Source organism: Mauremys reevesii, linkage group 15 (assembly GCF_016161935.1).
Source record: "Mauremys reevesii isolate NIE-2019 linkage group 15, ASM1616193v1, whole genome shotgun sequence".
Classification (NCBI taxonomy): domain Eukaryota; kingdom Metazoa; phylum Chordata; order Testudines; family Geoemydidae; genus Mauremys; species Mauremys reevesii.
The window spans coordinates 7,174,513-7,191,403 of NC_052637.1; positions in this window are offsets into that span (position 1 = coordinate 7,174,513).

Below are 16,891 nucleotides of genomic sequence, written 5' to 3' on the forward strand. Positions count from 1 at the left end.
AAAACCCTCAGTCACTTTATCACCACACAAACCTGGCCCCTCCCCCCCAGCACTGAACCCCTGAGACACTTTTAATCCCCCCCAGGGACAGAGTCACTAAGACAAAGGTTAGAAAAGAGCAGAATCAAAGGAAACACTTTGGGGGGTTCCTCCTGACATTGGCCCCAAGGGCAGCACATCCCCCAGCAGCATGGGGACTAGGCAGAGACAGGAATTGGTTTCTCCTCTGTCAGCTCCTCCCCTTGTTCCCAGGAGAGTCAGTCAGCCCATGGGGTGCAGGGAATGGATCCGGGCAGGGCTGGGAGCTGGGAACCTCCCTCCCCACTTCTTTCTCCTGTTGCCCCTTTCGGTCTCACCCCTCCCCTTCCTGTCTCCTTCCCTCTCCCCCCTGCCTGGGAGAACCGGGAACTGTCCCATTCCCATGGGCGTTGGCTCTCCAGGGTGAGCCTGGCTGTGTCACTGAGGGTAGGAGCTCCAGGACCCACAGACTCATAGGGAGCCCCTCCCCTCTCCCCCTCCAGTACAAACTCACTAGGAGGTTGCTGAAAGGGGCCCTTTGTGCAGAGTCACTTTCCTGCCCTGCCCCAGCCCTTTCCCCTGGGTCTCTCCCAGTCCCAGGCAGCTCAAGCGCTAGTGTGGGCTGAGCCCAGGTCTGCCCCAGGGGGCTGATTCCAGCCACTGGAGAAAGTGCCCACCTGGGCTGGGCACAGAGGGGGGGATTTTAATGAAGGTCTGTCTGTGGCACAGACCCCAGTGGGGAGCAGTAATTTCCCAGTCTGAGTTCTCAGTTACAGGAGGCAGCCAGGGGCGGCTCCAGCATTTTTTGCCGCCGCAAGCACGGCAGGCAGGCTGCCTTCAGCGGCGCGCCTGCGGGAGGTCCCCAGTCCCACGGCTTCGGCGTACCCACCACTGAATTACCGCTGAATCCGCGGGACCGGCGGACCTCCCACAGGTGCGCCACGGAAGGCAGCCTGCCTGCCGCTCTCACGGCAGCTGGCAGGGCGCCGCCCCCCGTGGCTTGCCGCCCCAGGCATGTGCTTGGAGCGCTGGAGCCGCCGCTGGAGGCAGCGGTATCTGAGCCAGGCAGCTCAATTCAAGAGCTCTAATATCAGGAGCAGAGAGAGGCACACACCAGCCTCCTCCTCTCCCTGAGCAATAGCCAGAGCCCTCTGGCTAATGACTGAGCTTCCCTGTGCTACCTCTGCAGCCCCCAGGAACAGGCAGGCAGAGGCTGACCTCTTTGGCCCATCCACACTCACCCCCTGGCAGAGAAGAAAAAGATGCCAAAATCGTGAGTGCGTCTGAAAATCATAAGTTGGGAACAGGGTGTGTGGGTGCAGGAGGTGGAGGGGGGGTCTGGATATTTGCCTTGTAGCTTCTGAGCCCTTAGGTGGAAGCCTCCTTCTCCCAAGCTATTTGTGGTAAAGGAAGCCCCCTCTGGCTGGGGGGTGGGGCAGCCCCTCACCCTCTCCTGCCCTATGGGGTGGGGGAGCTGCCCTTTTATCTCCCCCTCTTATTCTCCCGACCCCGCCCTTCCCCAGCCAGTCTGCTCTTGCTCTGTCTCCCCAGCCTCCCTCCCACATCCCCTTTCCTTCGCAGTGACCCCACTCAGAGTTTCCTTCTATTGCAGCTTTGTTCACATCTGCCCCATAAGTCTCCCCAATTACTCTGCATCGCCCCATCCTCCCTTCAGCGCCCTCCACCCCATCCCATCCTGCCCCTGCATCCCCTTCACTCTCCTCCTGCCCCACAGCCCTTCCCACCTATAAGTCCACTCCTGTCCTCCCACCCACGGTCCCTCTCCAGACCCCTCCCTCCTGCCCACGTGTGTCTGTCCCACCCCACCCCGGCCCGGGCTGGCTCCCCCTCTGCCCCGCCCCACCGGGGCTGGCGGCAGCTTTCCTGGCCCCGGGCGGAATCGCAGCCAGCTCCGCTGGGAGCAGCCCGGGGTGCCGGGGGCGGGTCTCTCACCTTCCTCCGAGCGGGCCCCGGGGCAGGGGCCGGGCCGGGCTGGGGGCTCTGCCCTGGGAGAGGCTCCTGGGGGGGAGCAGCGGGAAGGGCCCTGCTGGAGATTCCCCTCTCCCGGCTGCAGCCAGGGCTCCGGGCTCCCAGCACCAGCCGCCCCCCGGGGCTCGGGGATCTCGCCACGAGCCTGGGTCCAAAGGTCACTGCAGCGTCTGCGATTCTCTTCCTGCTGCCCGGGAATGAGCGACCCCAGTATCGCTCCCACCCAGCAGCTCCTGGGTCCTAGCGATAGCCCCTGGAGGGCGCTTTGCCTCTCTGTGTCTGGCTTCTGTTAGACCAGGGGTCAGCAACCTTTCAGAAGTGCTGTGCCCCGTCTTCATTTATTCACTCTGATTTAAGGTCTCGCGTGCCAGCAATACATTGTAACGTTTTTAGAAGGTCTCATTCTATAAGTCTTTAATATATAACTAAACTCTTGTTGTATGTAAAGTAAAAAAGGTTTTTTAAATGTTTAAGAAGCTTCATTAAATTAAAATGCTGAGCCCCCAGGACTGGTGGCCAGGACCCGGGCAGCGTGAGTGCCACTGAAAATCAGTTCAAGTGCCGCCTTCGGCACGCGCGCCATCAGTTGCCTACCCCGTGTTAGACATTAAGGTCAGAAGGGCCCATCATGATCATCTAGCCCAGGGATTCTCACAACCAAATTTTTGATGGCATCAGAGTGCAGCCAGCAGCTCTTGGGGTGGCCGCTCTGATGGTTTTTCCTAAAATACTTAATTACCTTTAGGAGACTATGCAATAAATATTCATAAGTGGGGGAATGGTCCTGCTACTGTGAGGAACTTGCCTGGCTTGTACACATCCCCGGTGGAATTGGCTAGCGAAAGGATCTGAGTCCTCACTCCCACTCCCTTTAGCCAGAGACCTGCCTGACCTCGAGGGCCTCCCTTCCACTCACCTGTGTGGCAGAGTCCTTGTAAGCCAACCACGCTGGGCCCAGGATTGCTGGGGGACTCGACCCCCAACCTTGTCACGCAGGACAGGGGCTAGGGTATCCCAAATCCAAGGTTCTCACTCCAACCTGGATGCTTCCCTGACCATTGCATAGAGTTCAGAGCAAATACAATTTATTAAACAGCAACTAAAAAAAAAAGGGGAAAAAGGGAAAGGTTAAAGGAAAACATCACCCCGCTCTGTGGGCACGGGGGAAGCACAAACTGCCATCTCTGGAATGTCAGGGCAGTTCACCGTCTGTTCCTCACACGTCCCAGGCCTCCCTCCCAGTCCCTGGCTGTGCTGCAGGGATGATGCAAGTTGGACATGTGCTCTAGCATGGGCCACATGCCCTCAGGCTCTAGGTGGCAGGGCCAGGGCCGGCTCTAGTGTTTTTGCCGCCCCAAGCAGCGCGCCGAATTGCCGCCACGGACAGTGGGGGCAGTCTGTGTGTGGTTAGGGTGGCACATGCGTTTCCAGGGCGGTGGATATTCAGCAGCAGCGTCTGTGTTCAGCCGGAAGACAGAAGCTGCACCGCTGCGGATACGCGTGAGCCGCCCTGACGGCGGGAGTTAGGGCGGCACGCGCGTTTCCATGGCAGTGGCAATTTGGCGTCAGCGTCTATGGTCAGCTGCTGTCTGCGGCGGCACAGCTTCTGTCTTTGGGCTGAAGACAGAAGCTGCCAGCGAATTGCCGCTGCCGTGGAAAAACGTGTGCCATCTTAATGGCACACGGACCGCCCCGCCGTGGCAATTCAGTGCCCTGCTTGGGGCAAAAACACACAGACTGATGCCCCTTGCAGACTGCCACCCCAAGCACCTGCTTGGAATGCTGGTGCCTGGAGCCGGCCCTGTTTCCAGCATCCCCCTTCCCCTCTGTTGGGGTTATGAGTCCCTCCCCAAGTGTCGCCTGCAAGGTCTCTTGCCTGGTGGTGTCTCCCTGCACCAGGCCCTCTGCCCAGGGTCCCCCACCACACTCTCCCCAGCTGCTCACCACACCTGGCTCCAGACTGCTCCAGCTCCAGCCCCAGCTCCCCTCCCACAGTGCTGCTGCTGCTGCGCCTCCAGCCCAGCCTAACACTCAGAGTTTCTCTCTATTGCAGCCCTATTCCCATCCGCCTCATAAGTCTCCCCTGATTCCCCTGCATTGCCCCATCCTCCCTTCAGCACCCCATCCCCTTCACCCCCCTCATACACTCCTGTTCCCCTATTATCCCTTCAGTACATCCTCTGCCCCCATCCCATCCTGGCCCCTCCTGCCACTCACACATCCCTGATCCCCTCAATCCCATTTTATCTAAGCCCCCACCCCTCTTCAGCCCCCTTCCCCCTCCCCAGGTGTGGCTGTACCAACCCCTAGCATGGCACGGGCTGGCTTCCCATGCCCTGCACATAATGGGAGCTGGTGGCCACCGCAGGAGAGCTAATTAATCCACCCCAAATGAGTGATGGCAGCTATGTCCATGGGAGAAGCTCCAAAAATAATAATAATAAAAAAAAGGCCTCCTCAGGCAGATTGAGTCTCCTTCTGCAGGAGGCAGGCAAATGGGAAATGCCAGCCAGAGGGGATTTCCCTGGCAGATGAAAAAATGTCCCCACATACTCCTAGAAGGGTCTGAAAAGCTGAAGAATTGGCCGCTCTGGTCTGAGCATGGGCAGCAGGTATAACAGGCCAGGGGAGATTAAGTAATGATGATTGATGCATAAAAGGACATATGAATCTTTAGCGCATCGGGCAGGTAAATATCTTTCAATGCCAGACATACCATGCAAACACCTGTTCTCACTTTCAGGTGACATTGTAAACAAGAAGGCAGCATTACCTTGAATGCAGGGTTTGTTTTTTTACATAATTCTGCATTTGTAAATTCAACATTCATGATAAAGAGATTGCACTATAGTATTTGTATTAGGTGAATTGAAAAAGACTATTTCTCTTTTTTTTTTTTTTGTACAGTGCAAATACTTGTAATACAAAATAAATACAAAGTGAGCACTGGACGCTTTGATTTTAATTACAACACACAATACAATGTATTTGAAAATGCAGACAACATCCAAATATTTAAATAAATGTCATTCTATTATTAACAGTGTGATTAATCATGATTATTTTTTTTAATCGCTTGACATCCCTAATTCCAATTGATTTTTTTTATAATGTATGGTAAAAATGGGAAAGAAAGCAATTTTTCCAGTAGTAGTGTGGCTGACACTTTTGTATTTCCATGTCTGATTTTATAAGCAAGTTGTTTTTAAGTGAGGTGAAACTTGGAGGTAGGCAAGACAAATCTGCTTCCTGAAAGGGGTACAGTAGTGATGAAAGGTTGAAACCCACTGGCATATAGGACCAACAGAAAGAGCACACTGGAGAATCAACAATGGGGAGGGGGGGCACTTCAGGGTGTATGTGTCAGTCTGTGTCAGAGAGGGACTCTGTGTGTGTGTGTGTGTGTGTGTGTGTGTGTGTGTAGTGTGAGACACAGTGAGTGCACTGTTACTGTAAGTCCCCTGCTCCCTCCTTCCCTCCCCCAGATTATTAATGAATGTTTAACAGTACTTGGCACAGTACAGACCCCTTGGAGACACCACTATTTATCTCTCCCCATTCTGAAAACTGACCATTTATTCCTATTCTTCGTTTCCTATCTTTTAACCATCATTCATCCACAGAAAGACCCTCTCTCTTATCCTATGAGAGCTTGCTTTGTTTAAAAACCTTTAGCAAGGGTTCAAAGGCTTTCTGAAAATCTAAGTACACTGTATTCACTGGATCATCTTGTCTATATGTCACCCGGGGTTCTTTCAACCCGAAGCCCTTGGTTAACTTTTACTCTGAGGTGTCAGGAAATAAATCAGGGGAGACACGGCCGTCTGACCGATCGATGGCTGCACAAACAGGACAACACAAGAGTGCTTTCACTTAAAGCTAAACTTTAGTTTCAAGCACTTACACACGTCCGTCCACAACAGGTTAGTAAAACACCCCCAACCCTGGATAGTTACCAAAGCTGAGTGTGGCTCTTGAGTGACACAGTGGCAGGCTTCCGGTGGCCAAATCTTCCGTCTGCCGGTGGGGACCGCAAGATGTATCCAGAGGGTGAATCCAAAAATAGTCCAACTACCTCAAACTTTTCTCCCTTATTTATACATTAGTAATAGAATGACATGTCCCTTAAAGAAAACTTAAGTAAGCAGTTTCAATGGTCAAGCAAGAGGCTCCTTCTGATTATTGATTAACCAGATGTGGATTTTTCCAGAGTTTGCAGCCTGAGGCCCCAATAGACATTCCTGGGGCACATCTTGCTCTTCTAAAATGCACGTATCAGCAACTTCAACACTATTCTTATCAGGAAGGGCGCGGGGTCAAGCTGCCCTTTCTGTGGCACCCAAAACCTCCTCCCCTCCTGATTTGGTTAAGCTAAGCCTGCTGACCAGGCTGCTTTTAGCAATAAGCCATAGTGGTTTCAGGCACTTTACTGGTTTGCCAAAATCTCCCCGTACATAATGCTTGTTAACCCCCTAAAAATTCTAGTAAATTGCTTTTCACTATAGTTTTTCCACTTGTAAAGATGGATGCAAAGAATTCATTTAGTTTTTCTGCAATAACCTTATCAAGTGTTCCAAGGTGTTAAAGAAACCTTAATCACTGGTTGTGTAGCAGGCTTCTTATGTACTTAAATATGAAAGAAAAATCCCCAAACCTGAAAGTAGCCTCTAGGGTTAATTCTCTGAGGAAAAAGTTTTGAAAGAGCTTTTGGAAAGTCTAAATTCCAGTCTTGGGATAGATAACAGTGCAGATTTGATCAGATTTGATCAAAGTCCCAGCCAAAGTAAACCTTCCTGTGGGCAACAATTTGGAAGCAACCCCTTGTTTCCCCGGTAAATGCTTACTTTAGTTGTGTTTATTTCACTAGGATCAGAGGGAAAAGGAAGGCTGGAAAAAAGCAATGTAAAAGGAGATAAAGACATTTCTATCCAGACAGGCAATTCTCCAGTACAGAAATCTGAAAACTGTCACAAGTTTCCCCCAAGATGCCACTTGGAACTGGGGTACCACTGAGCCCTCCTAATTCCCTAGTCTGGATTCCTTTTCACTGTATTTCTGTGCTCACTGCCAAGCCCTCCCCAGGCTTCGGACTGCACTTTACCAGCACACATACAGGTTGAGACGCACTCAGCTGAAGCTTCATACAGATGAAGAGATCAGCTCTGCGTGGGGGACTTCCCAGCTACTGAAGTGCACAGCCCCCTCTGGGGAATAAAATTATCATGAAGTCCACCCGCTCCCTCAGCGTGGAGGAAGATATGCAACAGCTTCTCCCCGCCCCCGTTATGGATTTACACACTGGTTTTAGACAAAACAAAACTGACTTTGTTGACTATAAAGGATAGATTTTGAGTGATTCTGGGTAGTAGCAAACAGATCAAAGCAGGGCCACCCAGAGGATTCAGGGGGCCTGGGGCAAAGCGGAGGAGCTGCGGTGCTTGTACTCACCCTTTGGCAGCACTGAATGGCCCCCCCCCCCGCCAAATATCCAGACCGCCACCGGGCCAGGGCTAGCGGGGCTGGGGCAAATTGCCCCACTTGTCGTCCCCCCCGGTGGCCCTAGATCAAAGCAGATTACCTGGTAAATAAACCAAATTGCAACTTTACATGTTAAATAGGTAAGATATATATTAGCAAATTCTCACCCTGTGTGATAAACAGGCAGGCAGATTCTTAAGGCACACGCTGCCTTGACTTTGTAGCTTGGGTTTCCCCAAGTTTTTATACACAGGCTAGAAATCTCTCTAGCCTGTGCATTTTCCTCCCTTGGTATTCACCCCTTCTTGTCAACTATTGAGAATAGCCACCTTAATTGAACTGGCCCGTTAGCATTGACCTCCCACTTGTATTTATACCTGCCTCTGTATTTTCCACTCCATGCATCTGATGAAGTGGGTTCTAGCCCACGAAAGCTTATGCCCAAATACATTTGTTAGTCTCTAAGGTGCCACAAGGACTCCTCATTGTTTTTGCTGATACAGATTAAGACGGCTACCACTGTGTAGCCTGGGACCATCACTTCACAGTTTAGTCTTTTTCTTCAGGTGTTTCCAGGTGTGTTGTTGCAGGGAGAGTGAGGTAACCTCATGATGTAATTTCCCCCCTTTTATATCTTCTCCCCTCTTGCTGGAAAGCTCTTCGGCTGTGACTTGGGTCAAGCAGTTCCTATTGTGTGCTGCTATCTCTGAGAGGTTTCTATTGTCCACAGTTCCTGGGGTAATCCTTGTGGTTTGTGCATTTCCTCAATAAGCCATTAACATTGTTTGGTCTTTGTACTGTTGTACCTGAAAGGCTGCTGGGGGGTGTTTTCAACCTCACAACAATGTTTCAGTAACACACACACAGCCAAAAATAACTTCACATACACATGATGATAGCACATACAATCCAATGAGATATTAATGTCTAGCAGATCAAGACTTTTAGAATGCTACCTCACAAGGCATACTTCATGCAAAACACATCCTAATTATATAATAGAAGTAAATAAAAGGATGCCGGGGTATCACACTCTCCATAACTCAATAAGGGATATCAAGTTGCTAAGCCAGGTAAAGGATATAATAAGGAGGAAGAATTGGATGTGGGAGACGGAATTCTGGCCCTGCATAGTAATAGACTCAGTTAATTCCTTTGAAGGGGGAGGGATAGCTCAGTGGTTTGAGCATTGGCCTGCTAAACCCAGAGTTATGAGTTCAATCCTTGAGGGGGCCATTTAGGAAACTGGGGTAAAAATCTGTCTGGGGATTAGTCCTGCTTTGAGCAGGGGGTTGGACTAGATGACCCCCTGAGGTCCCTTCCAATCTTGATATTCTAAGAAAGATACTCAAAGGGTATGGATATTTCATGTATTGAACCCAAACAGAAACACATGCTTCGTTCAAGAATCAATTTCTAAAATGTTAACAAAAGGGTGGCAAGGGACTTCAGAAAACATACATTAGTAGTTCAGAGAGAATATAATCCAAGTAGTAAAAGATGTTTATGGACCTCAAATGTAAGAAATTGTGCCCATGAAATGGGGACCCACGAGTCTCAAGTAATCGATACCAGAACTGGGAATTGCAGAAACCAAATATACCATATGGAGAGACGCCTCAGACAGACCAACCCCCATCTGGGGACAGCACCCCAAGAATGTATAATTCAAGGGGCCTGGTTTGAAAATGGAACAAAAATTCCAGCCAGAGGTTTAAGACCAGCTGTGAAATTATAGACCACCACCAAAAATATGGAGATGTGTCTGTGAAAGTGTGATTGGTGTACACAAAACACATTCACTGGGGCATGATAATGAATCTGTATTTAAATGGGAGCCAGGAAGTGAGTGGGTAATGGTAAAAGGATATCGTCATAATACCCAATTCAAGGGATGGGAAGCAGGGGCGGCTCTACCTTTTTGGCCGCCCCAAGCAGTCATGCACGGGAGGCGCCCCGGAGCCACAGGAGCAGCGGACCTCCCGCGGGCATGACTGCGGAGGGTCCGCTGGTCGCGCGGCTCGGCTGGACCTCCCGCAGCTGCGGACGGTTCGCAGGTCCGGCGGCTCTGCTTGAGCTGCCGCAGGCATGCCTGCGGGAGGTCCAGCCGAGCCGCAGGACGAGCGCCCCCTCCGCAGTCATGCCTGAGGCAGGTCCGGTCGTCCCGGGGCTCCGGTGGACCTCCCGCAGGCATGACTGTGGCAGGTCCGCCGGCCCAGCCTGCCGCCCCCCCGGGAAAGGGCCGCCCCACACGCGTGCTTGCTGCGCTGGGGTCTGGAGCCGGCCCTGATGGGAAGTGTCCAGACGAAAGTGCCCTGAAGGACAGAAATGTGCTTTAAAATACCATACCTCATATGGGGGTAATTTACAACACAGAGAAAGAAAAACATGGCTTCGTGTAACCAAATTGACACAAGAACATCAGTGTAACTAACCATTCCCCTGAATGTATGGAATAGTTAATTTCAAATTATGATCACAGCCATAGATATATACACAACAGATATAGATTTAATTTTTTTGGCAAGTTTAGTCCTTAAGGATTGGATGATAGACAGTCATTATCCAAATTGTTCTACATGAATTGCAAAACATAAAACATGTTGGTTTTGGGATATGGGAAGAAGAGGGATGGTTAAAAGAGACACAATAGGTGAAACATTTAATACTGGGATGGATTAGGAAATACATGGAGTCTCTCCACCCTGAAAGAGAGTAAAAGAAACTCTGGAACAATTGGTACAATCAGCACATACTGGGGAACAAGGGGAAATCATGAATCAAGAAATGGGATATTCTGTAATGGAATTAAGTGAATTATTAAGGACAAGTGTTTTGGGACAAGAAATATTCGCTCAGGATTTTCTTGGGGAGAAGTGTGTATAGAAGTCCAGGAAATTTGGGGAGAACAGTGGAGAGAGATCTTGAAACAAAGTCAGAGAGATAATTGGCCAGAGAGACTTAATTGGGCATTGAGTTATTAATCTTACATTAATCTGTCATTCCAAGATACCTGAAAGGTGCAAGTGCATAGATGTATCATACGCCAGTGCAGCCTTGTTCTTTTTGGCATAGCAAACAGAGAGGCACAAGAAGTGTATCCAGTAATAGATACAAGTGCCTGGGGAATAAAACAGGATACTATGAAATAGTATCAGAGGGAAATGGATTGTGGTAAATACCCAGTGTCATAGGTCTCACCCCCACTTGGAGCTGTTGGGTTCACAAGATAGGGACCTGCATGGACTCCTCTAAACTAAGATCCTAGTTTAGATCTGGTAAAAGCTGCCACCACCCAATAATGTATGTGTATTGGGACACAGTCCTTCCCCCAAATCCTTGGGGATCCCAAGAGCCCCAAATCCATGGAGTTCTTACACCTAGGAGAAATAAACCATTCCCCCCTGCTTCCTCCCCCCTCCCTTTTCCTAGGAGAGATACTGGGATCCAACTACAGAGGGATGCCTCCCTCCTCCCCTTTCCCTGAGAATTCACCCAAGGAAAGATCAACCAAGTTCTTAACAGAAAAGATTTATTAAAGAATAAAAAGAAAGTAACTGTCTCTGTAATACCAAGATGGAACAATACACAGGGTCTAAACTATAAACCTGGAGAGCATTCCCCCTCCCCCTTTCTTTCTCAGTAAAAGCAAAGTAACAGCAAACAGGAATAAAGAATTTCCTTCAGCAAACACACAATTGCAAATGTAGAAATCAAATTATAAGACTAATCCGCCTTTCTAATTAATACTCACTATTGGATAGTAGGAACTACTCCAGGAGAACTTGGAGATATGACTGGCCTCTCTTAGATCCAAAGAGAGAGCTCTAACAAAGAACACAGACAAAGGCTTCCCTCCACAGAGATTTGAAATTATCTTGTCCCTGATTGGTCCTCTGCTCAGGTGGTCATCAGGTACTGCATGTTAACCCTTTACAGGTAAAAGAGACCTTAACCCTTAACTATCTGTTTATTTATGACACCCAGAGAGGGATGAAAACAAACTAATAAATGGTGGTAGCCAAATAAAAATGGGGTAACCTTCTCAGGGCCGGCTCTAACATTTTTGCCGCCCCAAGCAAAAAAAAAAGAGCACCGCCCTGCCTCCGCGAGTGCCGCCAGACCCCTCCCTGAGCGTCGTGTCGGACCACCCAAGTCCCTGCCCCGCCAGCGCCGCCTCGCACCGCCCAATTCCCCACCCCCCCGCACGTCACGTCGCCCAAGTCCCCGCCCCCCGAGTGTCGCATCGGGCCGCCCAAGTCCCCGCCCCCACCGCACCGCCATGCCACACCGCCCAAGTCCCTGCCCCCCCCAGCGCCTCCCGGCCAAACCAAAAACAACAAAACCAAACCCTGATTGCCACCCCCTTCCAAGGTGCCGCCCCAATCATGTGCTTGGTAGGCTGGTGCCTGGAGGCGGCCCTGAACCTTCTTATGAAAAATGGTTGGTTGGGTCTGTACAAAATCAATCAAAACATATGTCAGCATCTGTTAGAATATAGATATTCAGGCCTGCCTGTAAAGGCCTATACTTGAAGAACTTAGGTGTATTTTTATCACTTAGCTAGTTACAGAGGCATAAAACAAAGAATCAAAATCACAGTCTGCCTGTGTCCTCTCACTAGGATAGTCCGAGGCCAGGGCTGGCTCCGGGCACCAGCCCAGCAAGCAGGTGCTTGGGGTGGCCAAAGTGAAGGGGTAGCATGTCCAGGTCTTCAGCGGCGGGTCCCTCATTCCCTCTCTGTGTGAAGGACCAGCTGCTGAATTGCCGCTGAAAACTGAAGTGACGTCAGTAGAGCTGATTGCAGCTTTCTCCCCCCTCCTCTGTTGGCTGCTTGGGATGGCAAAAACCCTGGAGCCGGCCCTGTCTGAGGCTAAGCAGCCATAACCTGGGAAGTGAATGGTCACATCCCAAACCAGCCACATTGAAATAAGGTGCTAGTGGGCTGTTAGGAATACAACCTGTCCTGAGAGGGCCCATCACCACCAGATAAAGATGGTCATAGAAAACTTAGTTTGACAGCATTCTGTTGGGCAAGAAATCACTTCTCAATGGTTGTGGAACCTTCATTTCTGTACCGTTTTAATCTTTATGGCCCCCACTTTTCTATGGTTAATCTGTCTGCTTCTCTAATTGCTTCTGTCTGCTGTATAATTAATTTTGCTAGGTGTAAGTTAATTGGGGTAGTGGGATATAATTGGTTAGATAATTATGTTACAGTATGTTAGGATTGGTTAGATTTCAGTAAAGTGATTGGTTAAGATATAGCTGAGAAAATTGCTATATAAACTGGTGTCAAACAGGAAGTGGATAGGGAAATTGGAATCATGCTTGCAGGAAATTAATTCCAATAAACATTGCATTGTCTACATTTCGGACTTCTGGTCTTTGGCTGCTTCTGTCTGCGTGACAAGAATGAGGGAAGTGGGAGGGTGGAGGGACAGCCCGCTAACAGCATCAAAAGAAAAAGGGTAATGTAACCTGACCTAAGGACCAATGAATGGAGTATAAGCAATACCACTGGCACCCCCACATGACTGAAACCTTTATAACTCGCCCTAGATCGATACCTATCGCCATATTTGGAGGAAAGAGAATTGAATGATACAGACTGGGATATGGATATGGATATGGATATGGATATGGATATGGAAATAGACAAATTAAGGAACATTAAATCAAATCATCGCCCAGAGTTGCAATAACTGTAAAATATAAAATTGTTGAAAAAGTTGTAGAAAAATAAGATCTCTGGTATGATATTGTATGTCAAGTGACAGAATGGAATGGCATTGGATGGGCAATGTTATTGTGAATTTGTGACACAACTGCATCATTTCTGCTATGCTTCTGTCTTGGGCACCAAATGGGTAGGCAATATAAAAAAAGACAAATTGTACAGATTAAGATTAAATTGCCAGATTATGCTTTTGAAGATCGTAAAAGGATGCTTTAAAATAAATTTTAAAGTAATAAGAAGGAAAGCAGGATACACAGTAGCTAATTAATGGCATATTGGTATAATTGGATATTGAGTGGGGGGCTGCTGGGATGGTCCTGAATTATTCTGAATTACTGCCGTTGTTATGAATGAATGTGGTATGTCTTGACATGTGTGAATTTGCTAGAGGATTCTGGGAGCAGGGCCTCCTTAGTATCAAACTAAACTGGGGGGGGGGGAGAGATGCTTTTGAAGATCGTAAAAGGATGCTTTAAAATAAATTTTAAAGTAATAAGAAGGAAAGCAGGATACACAGTAGCTAATTAATGGCATATTGGTATAATTGGATATTGAGTGGGGGGCTGCTGGGATGGTCCTGAATTATTCTGAATTACTGCCGTTGTTATGAATGAATGTGGTATGTCTTGACATGTGTGAATTTGCTAGAGGATTCAGGGAGCAGGGCCTCCTTAGTATCAAACTAAACTGGGGGGGGGGGGGAGAGATAGATACACTAGAGGGTAGGGATAGGGTCCAGAGTGACCTAGACAAATTGGAGGATTGGGCTAAAATAAATCTGATGAGGTTCAACAAGGACAAGTGTAGAATCCTGCACTTAGGAAGGAAGAATCCCATGCACTGTTACAGGCTGGGGACTGACTGGCTAAGCAGCAGTTCTGCAGAAAAGGACCTGGGGATTTCAGTGGACAAGAATCTGGATACGAGTCAGCAGTGTGCCCTTGTTGCCAAGATGGCCAATGGCATATTGGGCTGTATTAGTAGGAGCATTGCCAGCAGATTGAGGGAAGTGATTATTCCCTCTACTTGGCACTGGTGAGGCCACATCTGGAGTATTGCATCCAGTTTTGCCCCCCCCCCCCCCTACAGAAGGGATGTGGACAAACTGAAGAGAGTCCAGTGGAGGGCAACAAAAATGAATAGGGGGATGAGGCATATGACTTACGAGGAGAGGCTGGGGGAAAACTGGAGTTATTTAGTCTGCAGAAGAGAAGAGTGAGGGGGGATTTGATAGCAGCCTTCAACTACCTGAAGAGAGTTTCTATAGAGAATGGAGCTCGGCTGTTCTCAGTGATGGCAGACAACAGAACAAGAAGCAATGGTCTCAAGTTGCAGTGCAGGAGATCTAGGTTTCACTAGGAGTGTTACCTAGGGAGGTGGTGGAATCTCCATCCTTAGAGGTTGTTAAGGCCTGGCTTGACAAAGTCCTGGCTGGAATGATTTAGTTGGTGTTGGTCCTGCTTTGAGCATGGGGATTGACTGGACTGAGGTCTCTTCCAACCCTAATCTTCTATGATTCTATAGAAGAGTTAATGTGGAAATTCTCTATTCTGTGAGTCTCTTCTATTACCCTCCTTGGTGAGTCAATATGCTGGCTCACCAGGTAAAGAAATTGTATAAACACAAGATCAGTGAGCTTGGCACAAGCTGACCCAGGGCAAAATGACCCCTTTGGAAGGCATCACACTGAGAGCTTGAGTGAATGACTGATGAAAGTGTAAACATGGGGCAAAGTCTGGTTCATACCCCTTCTGCAGTCCCTGCTAGAAGGAGTGGGGTCTCAGGCAGAAGGGGTGGGGTCAAGGGACTAGTCTCCCCGAAGGGGGGTTTCACCCACCACCCATGGGTATGACACTAAGAGCCCTTCAGTGTTGAAGGGAAAAGGATGCATTGTTTTATTGAGGGCAACGTGGATCAGGCCTGACAAACTCACCACTCCTCATGCACGGCTTTCATAGTATTTATCCACCACGGGTCATGGGAGGTTGCTAATAAAGGGTCATGTCACACTGGTCCTCCGGATCATTGCAAGACATGTGGGCAGAGGATGAACTATGTTTGTATACCAGAAACTTTTGAAGTCTGAATCCAGGCAGGGTTGACAAACCAGTTTTGCCAGACCAAGGGATATCTAGTCATCTCTCTCCCACAGTTCACATGTGGATGAAAACATTGTAAGCGAATACAATTGAAGTCCTGTTTGCATATAGCAGTGGTTCTCAGCCAGGGGTCCGTGCCCCCTCCCCCCTCCCCAGGTCTGCCAGGGGGTTCATCAACTCATCAAGAGATTTGCCTAGTTTAAAAACAGGCTACACAAAAAGCACTAGCAAAGTCAGGACAAACTAAAATGTCATACAGACACTTACTTGCTTATACTGCTCTATAGACTATATGCTGAAATGAAAGTACAATATTTATATTCCAATTGATTTACTTTATAAAATTATATGCTAAAAATGAGAAAGGAACCAGGTTTTCAGTAGTAGTGTGGCTGTGACACTTTTGTATTGTTATGTCTGATTTTGCAAGCAAGTAGTTTTTAAGTGAGGTAAAACTTGGGGGTAGGCGGTTTACTGGCCTATAACTGAGGGACAAGAACCGCACCCTGCAATCCTGCAGGAAGCAAACAGGAGAGCGCATTTTGCATTCATGAAAAGGGGGATCCCAGCAACGGTGGCTGGTGACCCTGGGAGAATGCTTTAGCCATGGGTTTTACTTGTTAATGTTAAACTCAGACTATCTATGCCCAGTGGTCTGGGATGGGATGTTAGATGGGCTGGGATCTGAGTTACTACAGAGAATTCTTTCCTGGGGGCTGGCTGGTGAGTCTTGCCCACATGCTCAGGGTTTAGCTGCTAGTATCTCTGCTGGTGCAGAGTTTCCAGCTTCTCCCTCAAATAATTCTGTGTCCCTGCCAGCCCCACATCTGCCTGTCCCCAGCTCGGCTGTTAATTCTACTCCACCTCACTTCTGCCCCCAGCCCCTCCTTCAGTTCTGAACTGCAGCCCCCACATCTGCCCCTCAGAGCCCCTCTGTCCCTCCTGCAGCTCCAGGGGTTCTTCCCCCTCCCCCTCCCATCATTGGTGCTGCAGGGAGGGAGAGGGAGGAGCTTCCAGGGGTCATAGAGCTAAGAGGCCAGAGGGTTGGGTAGACAGGAGTCCTCCAGGCCATAGGGGCTGGGATGACTGTGGGTAGAGAAGCCCATTTTTCCATTCCCAGTGGGCTGTTCCCCCCACATCCCAGTGACACTGTCTGACCCAGGATCCCAGAGTCCTCCTGGCTCATAGAGGACAGTGGCAAACAGGCTGCACAGTCCCTGGGGCAGTGATGAGATTGGCTTCTCTCCCTCCCTCACTCAATGCTCTCTGTGGTTTGACAGTCCAGACGGTGCAGAGTTGAGACAGGAAGCAACCTCCAGGGTCATAGAGATGGCATGATAGAAAGTCTACAGGCAATGATCACAGAGACTATGGTGTGTGAAGGGTTAAAATCCATGTGCATTTTATATAACAACCTGATATATGGATTGTGCCAGCTCTTTCTCAGACTCAAAGTCCAGAGTTTGGTCAAGAGACCAGAGGCCTAGCAAATAGTGATTAGCTAAGAGAAAGCTGGGGTAAAAAAGATAACTGCCTTTGCTAAGATATGCTTGGTCAGTAGAAATGC